Below are 15,014 nucleotides of genomic sequence, written 5' to 3' on the forward strand. Positions count from 1 at the left end.
TGTGCCACTGATCAGAGAGGCCAAACCTGGTTTGTGTTAGTCTATGGTACTGCAGGTTGCCTCCAGCATAATGCTGACAGTGCTTCCTGCCAGCCTGGGTTCTTGCTCTTGTCTCCTGGATCTCTTTTCTGAAACTCTTGCCTCCCATATCTACTGTGGCAGTGTGAGCATTACCTTCCCCAGACCTGTATTTGCTTTCTGTGTTCCTCGGGCGCCATCTCTGCAAATTTTTTTTTTCTTTGTGGAATTATATATACTTTGTAGAAAAAAAGTTTCTTCCTTAAGCAAACAGAAATATGTTTTTCTACATCTGCTACTCACTACATTTTGGTACCCTTAAAGCTTCCATTAATTTTGTCATGGAGTCAAGTGTACCATCGTTTTAGTACTCAAATAGTTCTCAATGTGTGGTCTCCACTCTGTCCTTGTAGGGCAAACTGGGAGCCTTAACAGTCTCCACTTTTAACTTCGGATCACACAGATTTTTCAGTGTTCTTGCCTGTCGGCTTCCTTGCCAGCTAGAACAGGAGAGGGAATTGCTCTGTGTGATCATAGACACAGGATGGGGTGCTGCTCGCTGTGTCTGGGAGTCAGTGTACTCCGGTTTTGGCTATGCCTGTTAAAGAGCAGTAAACAGCCTGACAGGTATGAGGCACTGGCTGTTTTTCTCATTGGGGAGGTTCTTGGTTTTGCCTGTCCGTAGCCAACTGCATAATCGCTTTTTGAGAAATTGGCATGTTTCACTAGCTACTGAACAGCCTGTCTCTAAAACAATGCTGTCTCAATAGTAATGTCATATTTGTGTTATAATCCAGGTCTCCTGGTATTACATTATTGAGTTTTTCTTCTTTCTTTTAGGTGTGGGATCTCTAGGGTTGCTCGAGTTGCAGTCCTGGCTGTAATGCTCACTGCTTGGGATTTTCAAATAAATTGGCTTTATTTTCACTTTTTTTTAAAGCTGCAAACTTGAATATTTTTCTTCAGTATGTGATGAGGGGAAGGTGAAGATTCATCTTCATTCTATTCCTATAAAAATGATGACCTCTTATATGAATGCCAGGAGTTACAAAGGGAGAAAGCTGAGGGAGCTCTGAACAGTTGTCTCTTGTGATGAATTGGAAATTAGAGGTAGGTTAATTCAGTCAGAAGACGAGAACATCATATGGGCTGACTTAAGCCTCTTGTGGGCACTAATTACTGGAATATTGTAGCGAGGATAGTGAAATCACACTCCATAGCTGCGTGAGCAGTTGCAGCCAGTGTGAGCTGCGTGCTGCTGCTGAAAACAGCCGCCTTTCTTCTGACTATTTGTTCCCTCCTTGCACTAGCACAAATTCTTTATATAGTTACATGGTGAACCAGGTTAATGATGGATCAGTTCAGCTCTCCACTTCAGTGCTCTGCTGCACAAATGCTTGCGACAGCATCAGAAGCAAAGAGGATGCAGGGCCATTAGGAAAAAGGGCAGGGGAAGGATGGGACTGCAGCGCCTGGCAGTGTTAGAGCACAGGAACCTCCTGCACCTACCTGCTGTAGCACAGATCTGCACCACTGGCAGTGCCAGAGGAGTGACCTTTCTCTCTAGAGATATTTAAAAACAAACAAACAACAGGCTTTGTCTTGGCTCTGGCCTTTTGGGGAAGAGGGTGAGGGGAAGCGGCATTGCAGGGGGATGTTTAGCTCATGCAGCTGCACTGCTAAAATTCTCAGTTCCAGTAGCCTGGCTTGAGAACTGGAGATGCCACTGCATTTCTGCATGGTTAAGTTACTAAAACGTCATCTGAAGGCTAGGATGGCTCTTTGGTGGTTCTTCAGTCTAAGTGGTGTCTTGTTATGGTGCTGGCTTTGCTGGTGTGTGCTTGTCTTTGCTGAAAGAGCTCTTCTAATGAGGCATGCAGGAATTGCTATGCCTGTGAAACGTATCTTCTGGCAGGCATGATCCAGGCAGAAATGAGGACCAGCAGCAGTTAGCATCACCTCTAGCAGGGAATTTTCATGTTTTAGAAATGTGGACTCAGTGTGATGGCATTGTCTCGCCCCTCTCATGCAAGCCTCAGTTTTCCTGTGAGGCACAGGTACTGAACCTGAAATTTGGGGCTGAATCTGGTCGGATTATCTATTTAAAGCCATGGCATGGTTGAAGAGGATGTCTTACGGTCCTATTATTGCTTAAATGAAGAGATCTCAGCAGCGTGTCTCCCTTGTCTTGTCTTTCTGGGGAGTCATTTCCTACCATTGGAGGAAGAGCTAAGCTCCCGGGGTGGGAGTGGGTTTGTCTGTGATCCCTGGCGGTGTCATTGCCCACACGGTGAGTCACTGGTAATGCCTGAGTTCTTATTTTTAGTCCTGTTGCTGCCATCAGGCTGAAGCCATTGGCCAGTAAGAGACTTAAGCAAGAAGATAAACACGTTAATCTCCCTAGGCCTTCCCCCTCAGCTGCCGCCTCTGTGCTTTTGTGCATCTCAAGGTGCAGCTTTTCGTGGGCCATCAGGCAGAGCCGTGTCCCCTGCGTGCCCTGGCAGGATGTCACTCAGACCTTGCCACTACCAAGTGCTGGAGCTGGGAGGAATGCCTCTCCGTGCACGTGGGTTTGCATGCACAGATGGGCAGTGTGATTTCCCTGTGGTGAAGGCAAGCTGGGCACACCGCTACTTCCCACCCTGGCATCTCTGCCATCGGGACCTTTCAGGAAGCATCCAATCTTCCCACAGGTCTTAGCACCATGCTGCCTTTCCCTCTCTTCCCTCAGGAAGAGTCCTGAAAAAAAACTTTTTTTTTTTTTCTTGTAAGCTTTCTGTACCAATTGAGAAAGTGTGTCCCCTTTGAGCTTTTAAAGCATCCTGTTGAATTCATGGGCAAGATCCCTGGCCTCTCTCAAGGATTCTGCAGGGCTCTACTAGCAGTTTGTGCATTCATTCCTACACTTGGTTTCATTACTTTGCTTTCCTGGCGTGGCAAAGGTGTGAATACGGGAGCACTGCTGTGTGCTTTTCTTTGCCCGCTGGTGGCAGTGCAGGCTGAACAGGATGTTTTCTTCTGCCCCTTCCTTCTCATTCCCTTTTTCCCAGCTACCTCATGTCCCGAGAGTGAACTATTTGCAGGTCCCAGGATTGCAGCTCTTTGCTCTGTGCTGTTTCTGTTAGCACGTGCATCTGCAATTTCATGGAGATTTTTTGCACAGATTTACACCATCTGAATTTTAAAGGAGCAAGGGATTGTGATCAGCTGTTCTCTACTTTTGTTACAAGAGATGTTATTTTTGAGGTTATTTATTTTGAAGGTTTTGTTTGTGGAAGAGGAGTGGAGGAAAGACTAATAATCTGGGGGATGATGGGGATTTGCTTTTCCGGCAGCATTACACTGGAGCCCTCGTGAACCTTGTTTGCCCTCATTGTTCCCAAAGTCTCAAACCACACGTTCAAAGCTGGTAGCAACGTGATTGTGACTGATCTGCTTCTCCATTGCTTTGGCTCCGTGGCCTCAGGCAGCCAGCCACAGCTTGTGGTTGGAGTGAGGCTCAGGCTCCTGAGCTCTTGGCAGTATGCTGGCTGTGCAGCAAGCTCATGCTTCACTCAAATGGAGCTCAGTCCCATTGCTTATGGCTGAGTTGGGGTCATTCTTCTGACATTCCTGGTTGAAATCCTTCAGTTCTGTGCCCTCATTCTTGTTCCCACATCTTTTAGGGTGGCCCAATCTCTACAAAATTCAGAGACTGATTTCTGCAAACCTCTTTCTGATACCTTGCGTTTGGAGGGGAACTGATGAAGTCCTGGGTGCTTGAGGCCCCCTGTTTTTCTTCACGATCTCTTTTCTCATACAATTTTAAAGCCTTCGGAAAGGTAGATCTGAGAGAATGTTAGCTCTGTCTAGCTCTCTGCTGAAGTGGAGAGCTGAGCCATAAGCTGATCCCAGTGGCTGCCGGTATCATCCCGTCTGCCTGGTGGTGTGTTGTACACATGCAGCTGGAAGGGGTGGCCGCAGTTTTTGGTGTGGCTGTCAGCGTGCTGATAGGGGATCAGTCTGGTCCAGACAAGCTAGTCCTGCGTGTGACTGAGCTTTCCTGGCTCTTCTCCAGAGTACTGGCTTTAAAGCTGTTGTTTGCTTCCTCCCCTGTAGTGCCAGTTTTGAAACACAGAGCTGGAGCAGGGTGCCTGTGGATGCCTGTAGTCATGCGCAGGGACAGCTGTGATGCAAAACACTGCATGCAGGTTCATAAATCTGTGCACTGGCTGAGCTGGGGATTGGTACTTAATGCTGCTCACTCGTGCACTGAAAATGGAGTTGGCCGCGGGCAGCGTAGTTGAGATCTGAAGCGTTAGCACCTCACCCACACGTGCTGTGGGTACCGGGAGCTGCTCTTCATACGGCTTTCCCTCTTCATACGTCTCTTAGTTTGGTTACTTTTCATCTGTAGAACTTGTTTCTGGATGTGTTATGAGTTTGAGTGGAAAATGTACAGGACTGGGCAAACTAAGCTTAATTAGAAATGTCTCCATGTATGTGTCTGGTTTTCCACTCTTCTCCCAGTCTGTGTGGAAGCATTGAGCACCTGAAGCTGATGCACAGAGAGCTCAGTGTCTCTGCTGACAGTGCAGCAGCAGGTGTGCTGGCAGCATGAAGGCTGTACCTCGCTAACTTTATTCTCAGTAGTGTGGAGATAATAGCACTGAAGTCACAGCGATGTGGGTTTTGGTGTGGGCTAGCAGCTCAGGCACATATACAGGTCCCCAGCAGGTCTGTACCATTTGCATTTGAGTCCCTGAATCCCACTATTACTGCTCCTGCTAGTGAGTACAGTGCGAACATGAATTTGTCTGTTCATGCTGTGATTCGGCCTTTGATTGCCGAGTAGACATCTCCATAAAGCTCTCTTGCAAGGACAGAAGGTGCCCAGTAGGAACAGTACCTGAAGCTGGGTGTCTGTCTCCTGCTTGCGAGTGCCAGCTCCAGAGGAAGTTGTTAGGCAGCTTGCTTATCACTTCACTTTTACTCCAGCTCTGTCTCTGCTGCTGCACTTTTCAAGTGGAGGTCTTGGCTTCCCAGAGAACAGCTGCTTGTGGTATCCCCTTGCACAGGGTCTTGTCCACTGAAGCCGAGCCTCCTGGAACTTTTCCAGCACATAACCCCATGGAGGAAAAAAAAAAAAAACCTGTGACCTCTTGAGTAGTTACAGGCAACAGCTTGCCCATAGTGCTGCATGTGTCATCACTGGTCCATGGGGACGGGTGAATTCTGTCCCCTCTTTTAGTATGGGTGAGGAAATAGCTGGACTGAAGATGCTGTGGAGAGCCACGCATCCCTTCAGGGCAGCAGAGAGGGGGCAGTGGAAAGCCTGGGGTCTTGATGGCCTGCAGTGTGTTAGGAACCCTGTGTTCCCAGTGCCCCAGGGGTCAAGGAAGTCAGTGCTGTGGTGGTGGTGTGCATGGGGAGTTGCCAGGACTTTCATGGCTTCTGGAATGTGGGGAAAAAGGATCTGAAATGCAGGGAAGAGACCAAGAAACCCAGTAACCCATATGTGCTGCAGCATGCTTTGCCGTGCTCCTCCATGTGTGTTCGTTGCCAGAGCAGCAGAAATGCAGCTGGGGCAGGTGCGTTCCTAACAGCCTTCACACGCTGCAGGAAACTCGGGGAACTGTAGCAAAGCTAGTGTCCAAGTCCCAGCAGCTGGCTTGTGGTTTGTCTGGGGGGTTGGTTAGAGGAGGTCCTGGTTTTCCAACACTCTGGAATGGTGGTTGTTGGGAAGGCAACTGCTCTGCCCTGTGCATGGGCCAGCCCTGCATCTCCCTGGAGCCTGCAGAGGTTAGGGGAGGACTGGGGACAGCAGGGCCAAGCCTGGGACTGCCTTTGGTCTGATTCCTGGAATCCAAGTAACAGATACCTGCTGCTTCCTGGCGTGTCCTGGTGATGGTGGACAGGTGCTGACAGCTGTACCTTGCTGGTGCTCGGATCCTGACATGGGGCTCCCCAGCAATGCTGGCTGCTGTGATGTCCATGCAGAGGTTACCTCCTGTCCCTGCCAGAAACCTTCCCCTGTCTCCTTCTGTGCCTGCAGTTTGCATCCTCTGGTTTTGGGAGCAAGTTCAAGAGTAGATCTGTGGAGGTATTCCAGCAGTTGTCCTCAGTGACCCAGTAAATCCTCACCACCTACCTTCTGGATGGCTGCCCAGTTTCCCCAGTTGTTCTGAACCCCACGAGGGTTTGTTCCCTATCTCTGGATACCCCCATGGGTCTCTCCAGGCTGCCCCTGGCATCTCTGTTCTCGGGGTCCCTGAAGGTAGGGCTTGGGCAGGGAAAGCAGCCTATCCTCTCTGTGGATGTGACTGCCCTGTCACCACAGTGTGGCCTAGTGATGACAGTGACAGTCCTCGCTGACCTGTTTTGCAGGACTTGTGCAGCCTTTCTCTGTGGCTTAAAGGGAACCTTCTGCAGCAGCTGAGATCAGCCTGTGTGCACACTGATGCAGTTCCTTTGCTACAGCATCAGCTACATTTGAGCTGCTTCTCCCGCTGGGTCCTGTCCCTCGTGGTGCAGGTCCCTCTCCCCCTTACTCCTACACAGCTGCACATCTACAAATGCTCTATCCTGTCCCCTCTGGGGACCTCCTGTCTGAGCATTTGGTTACCCATTGTGTCCCTGCCTGGGTTGTCATCCTGCTTTTCAGATGGGATGTGAAACCAGGGTGTCATGCTTGGGACCTGGCTCCCCACTCCTGCAGGGAAGCTGCTCTTAGTTCTGTCTCTGTGCCTGTGAAGCTGCACAGCAGGAGAAGAGAATTACCTCCTGGCTTCTGAACGAGGCTGCAGCCAGAAGGGAGTTAGCCTCTGACGTATGGATGGTGGGATGGTGAGCGCACAGCATCCCGGATGGCCGCGCTGGCAGAGGTTAAGAAGGTCAGGATGGCAAGGCAACATCTGCGTAATCCCTCGGCTGTTTTGCGTGAAGATGAATGAGCAGCTCTGGGAGCGGGGACAAGCAGCAGGATCGCTGGTAAGAGGGCAGACGTGAGTGTGGCTACAGATTTGATCTTATTTTCTTTTGAACAGGAATGAATAGATTTATAGGACAGTAGCAGTAAAACCTGCATTAAGCTGTCAGCCCTCAGGGCTTCGAGAACTTCTTGAGTTTCCCGGGTGAGCTGAACTGAGATGCCCTGCAGCTCAGAAGCTCTCCATTTCAGGATGCCTGTAGCTGGCACATGGGGGAGGAGGTGTGCTGGGGATAAGGTGTGTTCAGAGGGCTGGGGCATGCAAGGAAGCCCCACTGTGGTCAAGTAGGGTGTGGTCCAGACACACCAAACCACCTGGTCAGGGTAGGGTCTCCGTGCATTTTTAGGCTTCCTGCAGCATGCTGCGACTTCAGGGAGGACAAGAGGAGCAGCAGTCCTTGCAGTGCCTCTAAGTGCTTGCCTTGCAGTCTTACCTCCCTCTGTGGATGAGTTTTCATGTGGGCAGTGACAGCTACTAGCAAAGCTGCAGCCTCAGTGTTTTCCTGCATCTTCCTCCTACTGCAGCTCGCTGTGCCACCTCAGTGTGCGTTTGGCAGCGTGGGGTAGCGGGAGGCAGGAGGCCCTGCTTCCAGCAGCGCTGTCAGGGAGCAGGAGGCAGGGAGGGCCTGGCTGTGGGGCGCCCAGCCTGTGCTCCAGCCCTGCATTTTCTGTAGCGACGCGTGCGAGAGCAGCGGCTGCGCTTTTGGGCACGGAGGCCTCATCTCCAGTGCAAGCCAGGAAGACAGAGCCCTCCTCTGCTCCCTCTGGAACAAAACCAGGGGATGACTAATGCACTCATTGTAAACACAACTTATCCTATCAGTGACTAATGAAGGCTTTTTTTCCTTCCCTCACCCCCTCCTGTCTCACTGAAATAAAAGCTGTTGCTCAGAGCAAGGCTGCTGATGGAATCTCTTTCCTCGTTTCATTTCACTCGTAGCGGTGCCCCTTTTCCTTATGTGAAATGTAATTCCAGATGGTAATTTGTGTGTTTGTTTTGTTAGGGTCACAGCACGCTTAAAGAGGTCTTCTGTTCCATATGTTGGTATTTCCTTCTAAGACTGGAACCTGAGTCATTTCTGCAAATCTAGGTGCTGTAGGAGAACCAAACCTTCCTTTACCTTTTTTTGTTGAATACTGAGATAGGTAAAACTTCTGACAGCGTGCTGACAGTCCTGCATGTTGGGCCGTGCTTAGGATGCTTTCTACTGGCTGTATGTCTGGTCCTTGCAGAGGGAGCATCCCATTTTTGTCCTGGTGCTACCAACAGCCAGCTCCCAGACCGCAGGTGAGGAAGCATGTGGGCTTGCTAAAAGCTCTTGGAGAAAGCTTACTGCTTCTGGTGCTGTGCTGGCTGTCCCTACCAAAGCAGGCAGTATGTTAACAAGCCACCCAAAAGAACCTGAAACAGTATTCACTGAGACGTGTATGGAGGTACTAGTGGATTTGGTAAGGGTGTGATTACAAAGTAGGACTTGTAATTCAATAGGAAGCCAAATTTTGGATGGAAATGGTGTATCAAACTGAGTCTTTGTACCGGAAGTTCTCTGGACCCTGCTCCATGAACTGTTTCCATGGTCCCAAAGGTTAATCATCGTATGAGACAGATCTGTAGCAGACTTGAGCAAGACTGCTCTTGAGTGCTGTCTTGGCTCTGGCAAGCGGATTCCCTAAAAGTCTGTCTGAGCTTGTTACATTGACCTTTACTGAAAAGAAATCTAGAACACTGCTTGCAAGCTTGGTCTGCTTGTTTTGCCCCTCAAATATTGCTGTTTTCAGGGTAACAAGGGCAGGAGAAGGGTGCATTCCTGCCCTTGGGTGCTGTCCTTCAGCTCTGCCTTGTGGAACCTCCAGAGACAGTGCTTGGGCCCTGTGTCCTCTTTGGGGGATGCCACCAAGTGCATCGTCCTCCTTCCCTCTCTGTGCAAACCGACCTGCCTCATTCACCTGACATCTCTGTGGCTGCTGGAGCAGTAGTTTACATGTCATCGTGATGCTGCAAAAGGGAGTTTTCAAGAAATTCTTATTTTTTTTTTTGAGTCCTTTGTCTGGCAGGAGTGTGCCTCATTGTCTCTCCAGCTCTGCAGCCCGTGTCCTGCCCTTCTCCCCAGCCATGTCATGACCTGGTCGCTGCAGTCACATTCCCTCCTGTCCTCGTGTGATACCAGCTCTTCCCCACCCTCTCCCCCCTGATGTCCAGCTCAGAGCTGGCCTTGGCTGCTGCTCCCCTGGCAGGGTGGCTGCAGGCTTCTGCTCTGCTTGCCCTCACAAGTCTGCTGGGTGCTTGCCACAGCGGGTAGCCCCGTGTCATGTGTCCGCCTGGCTTCTGTGGTCACCAGTGGCTCTCAGCTGTCTGCTGGGTACCTTCTGAATATAGAGTTGTGTGAAGTTACTGGCTGACTTTATTACAAATAGCTGAAGTACGCATTTTCTTCTATATGCCTTTTTGGTTAGTTATATCTGCTTCAAAATGATCCTGATTTAGAAACAATGTCTATCAGTCACAATGCGAAGCAAGAAAGTCCACAAGTAGGTAGAGATGGGAGGAGCGTGAGAGGGAAATGGACCTCAAAGGCAAGAGATCTGCACTGGAATTAGACATGAAATCAAGCTCTGGTCACAAAAGGGAAACATTCACCACCTACAAGTTAGCATAAGCTGTTGGTAGCAGAACAGCATCGATTTCCGAAGAGAACAGACTCGTGCTGCAGGCTCTGCAACGCAGCGACTTCTTTCTCCCAGAGCCCCTGAGGTTTTGAGTTCTTGTGCTCCCAGGCAGTTAGATAAGGACTGTCTTGCCCCAGGTCCCAGAATTTGGCTAAAGAAATGCCAGCTTCAGGTATGACAACTGGTGATCGATTGCCTGAGCAGGACCAGAGCCAGTTGATGGAAATCTGCCTCCAACCCAGAAGTATGAACGCAGGGTGTGTGTGATGTACGCTCAGTGCTCAGGAGCCAGATGCTCAGAGCAGTTAAGCAGAGATTACACTGCAGCGGTAGTGGATTGACCAAGTCGACACATCGAGGGAAATAAAGACATTTTCCCAGGTCTCTGAGGCCAGTGGTTGAGCTGTCCCTTGCTGCGTTTCCATGTGGTGTTTTGGAGCACAACAGAACCGGCAGCTTTTTCCCTCTGGCTCTCCATAGTTCGCTGAGTCCCTGGACCATGTTTCACAGCAGGGATTTGCTGTGTCTTGCTTGTGATTTTTTTGGGCTTTGTACATTTGGTGGAGCTGGGTAGGAGACAGGCCTTTGTAAGGCAGGACACCTTCGCGTTGGCTTTCCAGGAGACTTGAGAGGCGTCTGTTTCTTGGTGGGAGCTATGTTGATCTGAACACTGCAGAAACACTCCTCTCTTTGCATTTTAGTATTATGATATATGGGTTCAGATGTGTTTGATTTGGCTGCTGTTTCCTTAGGGAAACCTGGTCTCAAAGCATTCAAGCAGACCTGGCTGTCCAAGGTGCTGCGGAAAGAGTGTACGAGTGGTATTGAACTGTTGACCTTTCCTAATAGTGCTGCTGCTTCCCTTGTACTGTTGATATTCCTTGATACTGAACGTATCAGGAACCCTGCATGGCGTGTCTGGGTGTTCGGCAGCATTTGCTGTCGCCGCTCTGGTGGCTGAGACAGGTGCCCTGAGCAGCACCTCGTCTTCTGCCTTGGGCAGCTCTTCTCTGTATGTGCTCTGTGCCTTTAGATGTGTATGACAGCATGTTGCAATCTGTCTGTGTATCTCACGTCTTAAAAAGTGTAACCAAGGAAGCTTTGCATTCACAAAGTGGAGATGTTTTTGTTAGTTTTGTTTTTTGTGGTAGGGCATAAGGTACATCTTCAACCCAGAAAAGTCCTAGAGGGATTGGTGGGTTAGGCGAAGGAGAAGCTGCTGTTTTAGTTCTTTGCATTCCCCCAAATACTTCCCGTACAGTTTGGAGGAGAAGTTAGAGGTGTCTCAGGTGGTTATAACTGAATGTGAGCACAGCCATGTTTTACACAGGTCCTCTGTGTTTTGTCACTTTGTGGCCAAGGGAACTAAGGGGTGAGGGAAGTTTTCAAACCTGTGTGGTGTAGGAGACAGACTTTACAAATTAGTGTGTAACATCATTAGCTTGGAACTTTGAGCTGTAGCCTGACCCTTTCTTTTTGCCGTGTGCCGTTGGCACAGCCAACTGCTGCTGCTGCAATCCTCAGCATCCAGTTGTGTGCCTGTGTTGCAGATGCAGCAAACACTATCTTCCTGGTCTTTCAAGGTTCCTTTCCTTTTCCCCTCCCCTGTTCCTCATAGCGTTTGTACACCAGTGAAACTGGGGGAAAGAAATCTGTCGCATATTCAGTAGGTGAGGATAGTGAACTTCTAATAGCCTTCCCATGGTGAATGCAGTATGCACTTATTTAAAACCCTCTGTTCTTAAAACACTGAATGACTTTACTGCAGGATTCGCAGCTGTGGTGCCTCAGTATTTCACCACTTAAGGCTTTCTTTTGTGTTGTAGAGATGTAACTAGCTGGAGCATCAGTTTCAAACTGGTTCCCTGTCCTTGGTGCATCTGTAGGGGAGGCGTTAGTTTAGACTCAGTGTAATTTGCTCTTAATTCTGATGCGTTTTCTGCTCTGGGGTAGTTAGCAGGCTTGCTGCTGCCCTCTTTCTGAAGCACATCATTGAGGCAAGGCAGTCCTGATGTGGTCCATCAGAGCTTGTTGTGGTTTAACCCAGCTGGCAGCTAAACACCACACAGCCGTTTGCTCACCCTCCCCCCTCCCTCTCTGGGATGGGGGAGAGAAATGGGAAAGTGAAGCCTGTGAGTTGAGATAAAGACAGTTTATTAAGACAGGGAAATAATAACAACAACAATAATAATAATAATGATAATAATATTAATAATAATAATGTGTAAGAAAACAAGTGATGCACAATGCAATTGCTCACCACCCGCTGACCGATGCCCAGCCTATTCCCGAGCAGCCGGCCGCCCCACCCCGGCCAGCCACCCCTATATATTGTTTAGCATGACGTCAGATGGTATGGAATCCCCCTTTGGCCAGTTTGGGTCAGCTGTCCTGGGTCTGTCCCCTCCCAGCTCCTGCTGCACCCCTAGCCTGCTCGCTGGCAGGACAGAGCAAGAAGCTGAAAAGTCCTTGGCCTGGTGTAAGCACTGCTCTGCAACAATTAAAAGATCAGCATGTTATCAGCGCTCTTCTCATCCTAATCCAAAACATAGCACCCTACCAGCTACTAGGAGGAAAATTAACTATGTCCTAACTGAAACCAGGACAGAACTCATTCCTCGGGTGGTGCAAATGGGCAGCCAGTGCTGGAAACAAACCAGTGTTGGTATGGGGCTGAGCAGCAGCTTCATACACAGAGCCTTCATCACTATATTTTATTTTATTTTGCTTTCACATTTTTGCAGTCTTTTCCCCTTCTAAAAGGGAGCTTTATAGTGCATTCTCACCTGCCAGAGATCCCCCAAGCCCTTGAGGGGGACATCTGACAGCAGGCAAAAGGATGAGGAGAGGCACAGAGATCTTGGCACCGCGAAGGGAGGCAGGAGCCCTCCTGGCTGTGAGCACCTCTCCTGCTTGCCCACCTGCACAGCGATTGCGGTGCTCAGGGCAGGCTCTGTGCCCGCCAGGGGATGAGCAGCAGGAATGCTGTGGGCTTAAGGGTTGGTTTGCAGCACCCATTGCCGGCTGGCAGCGGTGTTTATCTAGGTCAGCAGGGATGCAGGGAGTGAGTGACTCATTCAAGGATTCATGCGTGCTCTCCCCCTCGCCTCCCCCCATCACAGCTGTGGCTTGGTCATCAGCCATTTGGGAGCTAGCAGCTTTATTTGGTTGCTGTTTGCAGTGGGCAGTTCCTGTTAAGGCTGTTAATTTTATCAACTGCCTTCGAAGCTCAGCTGACTTAAGGGTAGACTTAAAATCGTCTTTTCTGCCTCTTTTTTTCCCTCCCTAATCCTAGGGCTGCCACCCAAGCAGCTGATCTGGCACTGGACTCGGCTGAGGAGGTGAGAACAAGCAGATGGGCTGGAGGCAGAAACTTCCTAAGCTGATCAGCCAACACCGCGGTCACTGTTCTGGATGTTGGCTGATGGTCGAAGGCTGAATTTCCCTCTGTGGGCACCACCTCGGCCATGGTGACTGGCGGCTCTGATGGCTTTGCCCCAGCTGAACTGAGAGAAACATGTTTCTTGGTGTGGTGGAAGATGAGCGTGGGGGCAGCGTGCAGTACAGGAACTCCTTTAAATAGTGGTTAAAAAGGAAAACTGATCGCCCTTCGTGACAACAGTTGGTAAACTCAGCAGAGGCTACCAGGCGCACTTTCAGTGGAGCCGGTGGGTGACACAGTCAGCAGTGCGTGGGGCTGGTGCTGGGGTCTGTGGCCTGTGGAGGAGAAAGGCATCCCCCAGGCAGCCACTGTGCTGCCCTCTGCTCCCCTTTGCCGAGGCCGGCAAATCTCATCTGAGCTGGGCTTTCTCTTCCGATGTAATTCTGTTTTCCTTGCACTGCTCTCTCCTTCCCATGCTCTGTTCTTTCTATCACAGCTTTGGCTTCCCTTTAGACACCTCCTGAGTCCTCATCGTTGTCTCCTGCCTGTGTTCCTTGCTCGGTGTGCCCTTTATGTTTGTCTTTTAGAGGCACATTTCATGCTGGTATTTACTAGTGCCCCAAGGACACGCTTTCTAGGCCTCCCTGCCCTTCGGCTGCTGTCTTGTCGGATCGTGCTCGTTAGATGTAAGCAGCTCAGGAGACGCTCCGTGTTTCTGTGCTGGGGTTGCAGCGTTCCCTCGGCACAACACGCAGCACTCAGGCTGCTGCGGCTGTCTGCTGCCGGGTGTGCTGACGGACTGCAGAAGCCAAGTACGCTGCCTGGCAGGAGAACCAAGAGGGGAGAGGCTGAAGGAGGGAGATGGTAGTTTTGTTGACAAGATGGGCATGGTCCCAGGCCTCGTCTGCTCAGGTGCAGATGGCAAAAAGGGAGCATGAGGAGCCACTTTCACCTTACTGCTCGCTGGAAGCTGTGGCTGCTGGGGCACCTCTTTTAGTAGGGGGTTCTGCAGGCTGGATCCTGGCTTCGTGCAGCACCTGTGGGGCTGTGGAAGGCTGCTTGGGCTCTGCTTGTAGGAGACCATGCCCTGTTTGCTTTTTTTTGGTTCGAAATTCAGCTTGTGCAGGTCAAAGTAACATGCTGAGAGCGGCGGAAGTACTCCTTTCGGATCGGAGCTGAGGCTGTCTGGTGGGTAGTGTGGGAGCAGCTTTCTCTCCGCTATTCCTCATTTGAGTGTTCTGTAGAAAAAGGAGGATTTAGTCTTTAGACATGTTGGCTCAACTTCTTCCCTACCGCCACCCCCAAAATGAAAACTCACCGTCAAGAGAGGAAGTTGCTTTGTAGTACTGATGTTAGCACTTCAATAATTGTTTCACGGCATTGTCTTTTTTCCTCCTGACACACCTTCCTTCTCCCCTCTCTTTTTTTTGGTTGGGATAGACAGCAACTTAAGACCCGTGTGCTTTGGGATCACACGAGCTGTGGCTCCATCCCCAAGACCTCAGTCAGCCTCTGCTTTTGGGGTAGTGTGCGGGGTGGACTTCATCAGCGGGGACAGCTCTTCCAGGGCTGTTGTCTGTCAGTCGCAGAATTTATCCGTCTCTTGAGGTTTGGCAAGTGTCAGTTGTCTTGGTCTGGTGCGGTGGAATTCGGTGCCAAAACGTACCACATAATTTAGATCCAAACAACAGCAAAAGACTTTTTGGGGAAAAAGCTGTAGGTGGCCTTACAACTAGTATTACAGTAAAGTCACAGCATTAAATGCCCCCAGACAAACAAGATCTGAATCTTCTAGCCAGAAGCATTAAACATTCAGCAAAACAAGAAATTAACTTAGCCAGGCAATAAATCAAAACTGGAGCACAGCAGCTGCTTTTTTGGAGAAGAGGTGCGTCAAGAGCCTCTTTCCTTGGAAATGGGCAAGCAGGCATGGTGACGCGCGGTGTGATGGCTTTTAGCCCGCTCTGCGCCACACCAAGG

The 15,014-nt window shown here is 50.1% G+C and overlaps 1 protein-coding gene across 13 annotated transcripts in view; it reads left to right on the forward strand.

Moving 5' to 3' along the window:
- Positions 1–15,014, forward strand: part of CAMK2G (calcium/calmodulin dependent protein kinase II gamma) — a 110,809-nt gene that overhangs the window by 24,476 nt on the left and 71,319 nt on the right. The window lies entirely within an intron of this gene.

Source organism: Anser cygnoides, chromosome 7 (assembly GCF_040182565.1).
Source record: "Anser cygnoides isolate HZ-2024a breed goose chromosome 7, Taihu_goose_T2T_genome, whole genome shotgun sequence".
Lineage (NCBI taxonomy): Eukaryota > Metazoa > Chordata > Aves > Anseriformes > Anatidae > Anser > Anser cygnoides.